The following is an 8905-nucleotide window of genomic DNA, read 5'->3' on the forward strand; positions in this document are numbered from 1 at the left end:
TCCCATAAATTTGGGTATGTTGTGCCTTCATTTTCATTGAATTCTAGAAAGTCTTTAATTTCTTTCTTTATTTCTTCCTTGACCCAGCTGTCATTGAGTAGTAAGTTGTTCAGTTTCCATGTGCGTGTCGGCTTTTTGTTGTTTCTGTTGTTGTTGATGTCCAGCTTTAGTCCATGGTGGTCAGATAGTATACAAGGGATTATTTCAATCCTTTTGTATCTGTTGAGGCTTGCTTTGTGACCAACTATATGGTCTATTTTGGAGAAGGTTCCATGTGGTGCTGAAAAGAAGGTGTACTCTTTTGAGTTTGGGTGAAAAGATCTGTAGACATCTATTAGGTCCATTTGATTTAGGGATTCTGTGAGTGCTTTCATTTCCCTATTTGGTGTCTGTCTGGTTGATCTGTCCCTTGATGAGAGTGGGGTGTTGAAGTCTCCCACTATTAAGGTATTAGGATCAATGTATGATTTAAGCTTTAATATTGTTTCATTTACGAATGTAGGTACTCTTGTATTTGGGGCATAGATATTCAAAATTGTGATGTCCTCTTGTTGGATTTTTCCTTTGATGAGAATATAGTGGCCCTCCTTATCTTTTTTGATTAACTTCGGTTGAAAGTCTATTTTATTAGATATTAGGATGGCTACTCCAGCTTGTTTTCTGGAACCATTTGCTTGAAAAACATTTTTCCAGCCCTTTACTCTGAGGTAGTGTTTATCTTTGTTGCATAGGTGTGTTTCTTGGATGCAACAGAATGTTGGGTCCTGTTTCCGTAACCATTCTGTTAGCCTGTGTCTTTTTATTGGTGAGTTGAGTCCATTAATATTGATAGATAATATTGACCAATGCATGTTAGTTCCTTGTGTAATGGAGTCGATGATCTTACCTTGTTTCATTGCTTGTTTTCTTTTCATTTTTGTTGGGACATTATCTGTATGCCCTGTTTTCTTGGGTGAATTCGTTTTCGTTGGATTGGAGTTTTCCTTCTAGTATCTTCTGTAGGGTTGGTTTGCTGTATAGATATTGCGTAAATTTAGTTTTGTCATGGAATATTTTGTTTTCTCCATCTATGTTGATTGAAAGCTTTGCAGGGTATAGTAGTCTGGGTTGACATTTGTGATCTCTTAGAGTCTCCATGATGCTTGCCCAGGCCCTTCTGGCTTTCATAGTTTCTGGTGAGAAGTCTGGTGTGATTCTGATAGGTCTACCTTCATATGTTACTTGGCCTTTTTCCCTTGCTGCTTTTAATATCTTTTCTTTGTTCTGTAGATTTAGTGTTTTGACTATGATGTGACGTGATGTGTTTCTTTTCTGGTCTAGTCTATTTGGTGTTCTGTAGGCCTCTTGTATATTTATGGACATCTCTTTCTTTAAGTTGGGAAAATTTTCTTCTATGATTTTTTTGAAAATATTTTCTGGACCTTGGAGCCTGGAGTCTTCTTTTTCATCAATTCCTATTATTCTTAGATTTTGTCTTTTCATAGCATCCTTGATTTCTTGGATATTTTGTGATTGAAATTTTTCTGATTTTACTTTTTCTTTGAGAGAAGTATCAATTTCTGCAAGTGTGTCTTCAGCTCCAGAGATTCTCTCTTCCATCTCTTGTATTCTGTTGGTGATGCTTACTTTTGTGGTTCCTGATCTTTTCTCCAAGTTCTCCAGCTCAAGAGTTTTCTCACTTTGTGTTTTCTTTATTGATTCTAATTCTGTTTTCATGCCTTGCACCATTTCTTTTATGTGTTTGAATTTGGATTCCTGTCTCTCTACGATGGACTCTATTTCTTTGTTCATTTCCTTTTTGTATGCCACTAATTTCTTCTCTACTTGTGCCTCTATTTGTTTGGCTATGTTTGCCTGTGTTTCTTTAAGGGTTTTGTCTATTTCTTCTTTCTTTACCTCCAATTGACTGGCCATCTCTTTGAAAGATTTGTTCATTTCCTCCTTATGAGCCTCAAATAATTGAGCAAGCATGGCTTTAAGGTCATTTTCCTGTGCTTCTGATGAATTGGAATATCCATCGATTTTGGGGTTTGCTGGTGAAGTCATGATGTCCTGATTTATGTTGGAAATGTTCTTTCACCTACCCCTGGCCATTGGCTTATCTGAGACCTTCCCTGTTTGTTTTTGGATTCAGCCGATCAGACTGGTACTGTCTCTCTCTCGAGTCTGGAGAATTCTTCAGGAAGTTGAGAGAGGTCCCGTGTCCTTAGCGTATGCTGAGGACTAGCTGTACCTGTGGGAGGAAAGTACGCAGGCGCAAACAGAGGCAAATGCAAGCGTGCGTGCGTGTGTGTGTATATGTGTGTGTGTGTGTGTGTGTAAGTGGGTGTGGGCGTGTGTCTCGAGGGACAGAGTGATGGCTAATGTTGAACCCTTGAGTGTGTGGGAGGGGCTCTGCAATGTATATGTCGCAGGCGCTAGTGATGATCGCAGCGCAATTTCTGGCATTAACTGCCTTAACTCCTCAATTAGACCCACAGAGCAGGAACTTCAATGTTCCAAGTGCCCCTCTGTTTCCCAAAGTGGGTATATGGGTGGGAGGGGGTTCGATGCCTGGCTTCTGTTTTAGAAGAAGCCAGGATCAGTGGAGCTGCAGATTCTCAAGGGTGCACTCACTTACAGGCAGGACACTTGGCAGAGATCGGCATATCTGGGCTGTCTGCTCTCTGGTTTGGCCCTGCTTCTTTGATGTGCTCCGCCAGTTCTGTGCTGCTGTCACTGCCAGGTTATGAGGTCTTGCTGCAGCTGGAGATTTCAGGGTGGTCACGTCAGTGGGAATCGGGGTAACCAGCCTTTCTGTTCTCTGGTTTGGCCCTGGTTAGTCTTAAACTGGAGGGCTGATGTGCCCCGCCAGCTCAGTGCTGCTCCGCCGCCAGGTTAGAAAGTCCCGCTGTAACTGGAGACTGGGTTGCTAGTCCAGATGCTTTCTGGGAAGTCCTGGGGTCTCTTTACTGTGCTCTCCAAGCTTCGGAGGCCCAGCGCCTGGTGTGTCTAGCTTGTATGGCGTTTCTGTCTGGTTTTGGTGAGTATATAGCGTATTCTCTGTCACTGTGGTATTGGGCGGGCCGTACCGTCAGTGATCGCGATCCTGCGGAGCTAGTATGGCGTCTAGCAGACTCGGGCCCTGGGAGGATGGTACAGCTGCCGCGCGTGAATCTGGGGCTCCGAGACACAGTACTGCTGGCCTTTGCCGATAAAGGACTTGGGGCTCAGCCTCAGTGGCTGCAGGCCTCAGGCAGTTAGGTCTGCGCTGAGAAAGGCGAGTCCGCTGTGCCGAGGAGGAGGGAGGTCTGGGGGAGGGGAGTGCCGAGAGATCAAAGGATCGTTTCTCACCTTCCCCAAACAAGTCCCTGGGTGACCCGAGACCAAGGTTTTCACCTCCGGCGATGTTCCCTGTTGTTTAGAAAGTCTCTCCGTTGTTTCCCTGGCTTCAGAAGTTCTTCCACTCATCAACTCAGAACTTTTTCTCTTCCACAGCTTGGAAACTGTGTGTGCTAGTCGCCATCTTGGCTCCGCCCCCCCCTGCAGTAGATTTTTAATAAATTAATGCAAAAAATGTTCTTGTAGACTGAAATAAACAGATGATGTCTAATTATCTATTCACTTGAAAATATTATTTTAAAATGGAATTTGTAATTTTTTAAATTATTAATTTTTCTTCACTATTTATTCATTATTTATCCCAGTTGAAGCCCCCTCCCTCAACTCACCCAGTCCCACCCTCCCTACTTTCTTTCCCCTATTCCCTTCCCTTAGTTCACTGAAAGGGGAAGTTCTCTACTATTGCCATCTGCCCATAGCTTGTTAAGTCTCATCAGAACTGCCTGGATTGTCCTCCTCCATGGCCTGGCAGGGCCTCATCACCAGGGGCAGGTGATCAAAGAGCAGGCAACTGCTTTTGTGATAGAGGCAGCCCCTGCTCCCCTCACTCAAAGATCCACATGGAGACTGAGCTGTCAATAGGACACATCTGAGCTGGGGTTTAAGTCCTCTCCATGTATGGTCCTCAGTTGGTGCAACAGTCTGTACAGGACCCCCTGGGCTCACATCTTTTAGTTTTGTTGGTCTTTGTGTGGGGCTCCTGTCCCCTCCATGTTGCTCTATTCCCACCTCTCTCTTCCTTTATAAGACTCACGCACTCTGCCCAAAGGTTGACTCTTAGTCTTAGCATCTGCTTCCATCCACTGTTGAGTGAATCCTTTCAGAGGACCCTATACAGTAGGCTCACATCCTGTTTCCTCTCTTCCATTGCTTCTGGTGTTTATACTGTTTGCTATTCTGAATGAGATGTAAGCATCCTCCCTAGGTCTTCATTAGTGTTTAGCTTCCTTAGGTCTGAAGATGACTATCCTATATTATATGGCTAATATCCATTTATAAATGAGTGTATACCAAGCCTGTCTTTCTGTTTCTGGGTTATCTCACTAAGGATGATCTCTTCCATTTCCATCCATTTGCCTACAAATTTCGTGATTTCCTTGTTTTTAATAGTTGAGTAGTATTCCATTGGGTAAATGTACCACAATTTCTGTATCCATTCCTCCATTGAGGGACATGTAGGTTGTTTCCATATTCTGGATATTACAAATAAAGCTGCTATGAACATAGTTGAGCAAATGTTCTTATTGAGTGGTGGGGCATCTTTTGAATATATGCCCAGGAGTGGTATAGCTTGATCTTGAGGTAGCACTATTCCTAATTGTCTGAGAAAGCACCAGATTCATTTCCAAAGTGGTTGTACAAGTTTACATTTGCATCAGCAATGGAGGAGTGTTCCATTTTCTCCACATCTTCTCCATCATGAGTTGTCACTTGAGTTTTTGATCTTAGTCATTCTGATAGGTGCAAGATGGAATCTCAGAGTCATTTTGATTTGCATTTTCCTGATGACTAAGGATGTTGAGCATTTCTTTAAGTGTTTCTCTGCTATTTTATATTTCTCTGTTGAGAATTCTCTGCTTAGCTCTGTACCCCATTTTTAAATTGGATTATTTGGTTTGTTCATATCTTAATTTCTTGAGTCCTTTATATATTCTGGATATTAGTCCTTTATCGGATATAGGGTTGGTGAAGATCTTTTCCCATTCTGTCGGCTATCATTTTGTTCTGTTGACAGTGTCCTTTGCTTTACAGAAGCTTTTCAGTTTCATGAGGTCCCATTATTAATTGTAGATCTTTGTGCCTATGAGTTTGAGGCTCTTCCCCAATTTTTCTTCCAACAGATTTAGTGTTTCTGGTTTTATGTTGAGGTCTTTAATCCACTTGGACTTTAGTTTTATGCAGGGTGATATATATGGGTCTATTTGCATTTTCTCCACGTGGACATCCAGTAAGACCAGCACCATTTGTTGAAGGTGCTATCTTTTTCCATTGTATGGTTTTGGCATTTTGTCAAAAATCAGGTGTCTATATTTATGTGGGTTTATTTCTGGTTCTTCTGTTCAATTCCGTTGATCCACGAGTAAGTTTCTATGCCAGTACCGTTCAGTTTTTAGTATTGTTGCTTGATAGTACAGCTTGAAATCAGGGATGACGCTACCTCCAGAAGATCTTTTATTGTAGGGGATTGTTTTAGCTATTCTGGGTTTCTTGTTATTCTATATGAAGTTGATAATTTTTCTATCAAGGTTTGTAAAGAATTGTGTTGGTAATTTGGTGGGAATTGCATTGAAAGTATAGATTGCTTTTGGTAAGATGGCCATTTTTTGCTATGTTAATCCTACTGATCCATGAGCATGGGAGATTTTTCTTTCTTCTGATATCTTCTTCAATTTCTTTCCCCAGAATCTTGAAGTTCTTGTCCTACAAATCTTTCACTTGCTTGGTTAGAGTTACACCAAAACATTTTGGAGGTATGTCTCTGGGCTAGTAGCTGAGTTCCTGCCAGAGCCTGGGACCTGGGTGACCTGAGATCAGTCCCAATTTCTTCCCAGACAATGGGGTTTTCTGTTTACTGGAAAACCCAGTATCTGGAGTTGTGGGTCCCAGAGTTTTCTGTGGTGGTGATCAGAGTGTGCAGGTGTGTGTCTCTGGACTGGTAGCCGAATGCCTCCTGGGACCCAGAAACTCTTCCGGGGTTTACCTGGGTGACCTGAGAATGGACCCAATTGCTTCCAGTACCATGGGGTTTCCTCTCACCTGGGAAACAGCAACCACTGGTGTTTTAGGACATACAGTTCTGTCTGTTGGTTGCTGTGCAGTCGCTGTTGTCCTGCTTGTTAGACACAGTATCCTCTCTGCACCACCATCTTGGAACGCTCTCCCCCATCTTGAATTCCCCCAACCCTGGACTTTGTAATTTGTAATTTGAGTTTTACATATGGATAATTTTAATTGAAGAAATGTACTAGGTAACTTTTGAGTGGGTAGGAGAGTTTGAAATTCATGGAGATACTTCTGAGGTGTTTTAAGAAGTAATGCATCTCACTCTTTCCAAGTTTTCAGAGCTCACGCAGCCATGAGCTGCAGAGCCTCTTGTGACGCGCCGTACGAGGTGCTGTGGGAAGTCTGGCACCGCACCAGAACTAGCTCAAGTGCCACAGGTTTCTGGGAACGGTGGAGTTGAGGATCAGCCCGAAGAACTGTCTCTCAGAAGGACAAAACCTTCTCTAACACTGTCATGCTTAAATCTATCCCTTGCTCCAAGATCATGGTGTGAGTCTTGTGGGGATCAGCAGCACAACGAGGATACCACATGGACACTGAGGCACCGATGAAGCCTAATAAAATCACGAAGTTGGTAAAAAAAAAAGCTGGGCAAGAAGTATGATGCCTTTATGGCCAATGAGGCTCTCATTAAGCAGATCTCCTGTATCCTAGGACCATGTCTAAAGAAGGCTGGCAAGTTTCCTTTCCTACAGACACACAGTGAAATCATTGTGGCCAAAGCTGGTGTGTGAAACCATTGATCAAGTTCCAGATGAAGAAGGTTCAATGTCTGGCTGTTGCTGTGTGCTGCATGCAGATGACCGATAATGAGCTGGTCTACAACATCCATCTGGTTGTCAATTTCCTGGTGTCCATGCTGAAGAAGAAATGGCAAAACCTCAGGGCTTTGTGCATCAAGAGCACGACGGGCCCCAATAAACCTTAGTGCTACAAACAAACAAATAAATAGACATCGTATATGACATGACAACATCTGTAGATCTTCCTAATCCTTGAGTCCTTCCATTGGAAAACAGTAATATGTCATATGAGTATATTGCCTTATCCATTCGGTTTTTCATCTGCTTTTGATTTGATCAATGTACCAAGCACCATCTTTGTTTCAGGGGACAGGATTCTAGGCATGACAGGAGACATTTTGATCTTCACAGAACTTTTGCAATGAGAAAAAATGAAATAGTAAATATAATAAATAATGAATCTTAAGTAATCAAATTCTAGGAAGACATTTGGAAGAACATAATGATGGAGTGAGTATGCCTGCAAAGCAGAGTCGTGAAGGATATTTCTCTCTAGAATCACATCCTCGTGGAAGCAATATCTGCTTGAGCTCTATGAATGGAAGATAAATCTTTCAAAGATCCTGGATTTAGTCAGAAAATGTTAAGAACTCTGTGACAGGAATGGCTTTGTCAGGGTCCAAGCTAAGGACAAAGAAATTAGAACTAATTATGTGAAGATAAGGGAAAGAAAAAGTGATTTAATTAGAAGCTAGGTGTCAAATCAGCCAGTACATTGTAAGCTAATGTAATATGGAATTTTATTATGGTTCATTGGATAGTTATTAAAACATTAGAATAAAAGACATAAAATTATATCTCAGTGTTTTAAATAAAGATTAGTGCAATACTGAAAATATTAGTCCAGCAAAAATAAAGATAGAATCCAGAGAGATATTTAGATGTTGTTTCAATATGGTTTTTATTTATTTGTATTGTAGCAAATATCAATGGTGTTGTGCTATATATTATTATATTAGTCCTAAAATCCTAGGTAATCTCGGCAATATTACCTAACCCGCTATCACAAATAACAAGACACAGATACCTGTTAAATTTTATAATTACCTCATTTACCTTGGGCCGGTCAGATATTTCAACTATGCTCACCATTCACCTCCCAGCCCCCATTCAATGCCATCCTCCTTAACTATCCTCATCTTGTTTATCTTTCATCCATAATCTTGTAAATATTTGCTTATATTTTTCATCTTGGTGTTTTGTCCATCCACGTCATCCTCAGAGTCTTCTGTCCTACCCAGGTATTATAGGTCTTTTAATCAGCCAGTCAGGTAGGTTTCCACATCAAGGATAGGTGTATTCAGTTAAAAATATACACGCATCAGACCAACCCTCAACATTTTTTTCTTTTGGTTATTATTTTAGATAAGTTGGAGGGTATTAAGTAATTACAGGATAACATTAGTAGTTATTATCATAATTATCATAAAACATGTATTCAGAATATTTTCCATGATTTACAGTATACTAAACATTTTACATACACAATCTCAATGAATTCCTGAGACAATTTTGGTCATGCTACTAAAATCAAGTAAATATAATATATTAAATGATTTTAAGTAGTTACTGAAGGTAAAATAGTTGAAGTCAAAATCATCCTTCGTATTCTTTTCTGAGACATGCAAATCTAAAAAAGTATGCATATTATGAAAGAAACATGAAAAGTTATGACATGTTCAACTTTTAAAACTACAGCATAAAAATTAAGAGTTAACTAAAGTGATAGAAATAAACCCAGTTTATAATTAGGAAAAGAGCTGTTAAAGAATTTATTTAAAATGTAATTTAAGGGAGCTGGAGAGATGGACCAACAAGATGAACACTTGTTGTACTTGCAGAGGAGCAGAGAACCCATATGGTGTACATACATACATATGTGTGTGTGTGTGTGTGTAGTGTGTGTATATATACACACACACACACACACACACACA

General features: G+C 40.7%; 1 pseudogene; it reads left to right on the forward strand.

The window, feature by feature from the left end:
- Positions 1-7093, forward strand: part of LOC129672452 (60S ribosomal protein L10a-like) — a 144652-nt pseudogene extending 137559 nt beyond the window's left edge.
- The last annotated feature ends 1812 nt before the right edge of the window (positions 7094-8905 follow it).

Source organism: Psammomys obesus, unplaced genomic scaffold (genome assembly GCF_907164565.1).
Source record: "Psammomys obesus unplaced genomic scaffold, mPsaObe1.curated_primary_1811, whole genome shotgun sequence".
NCBI lineage: Eukaryota > Metazoa > Chordata > Mammalia > Rodentia > Muridae > Psammomys > Psammomys obesus.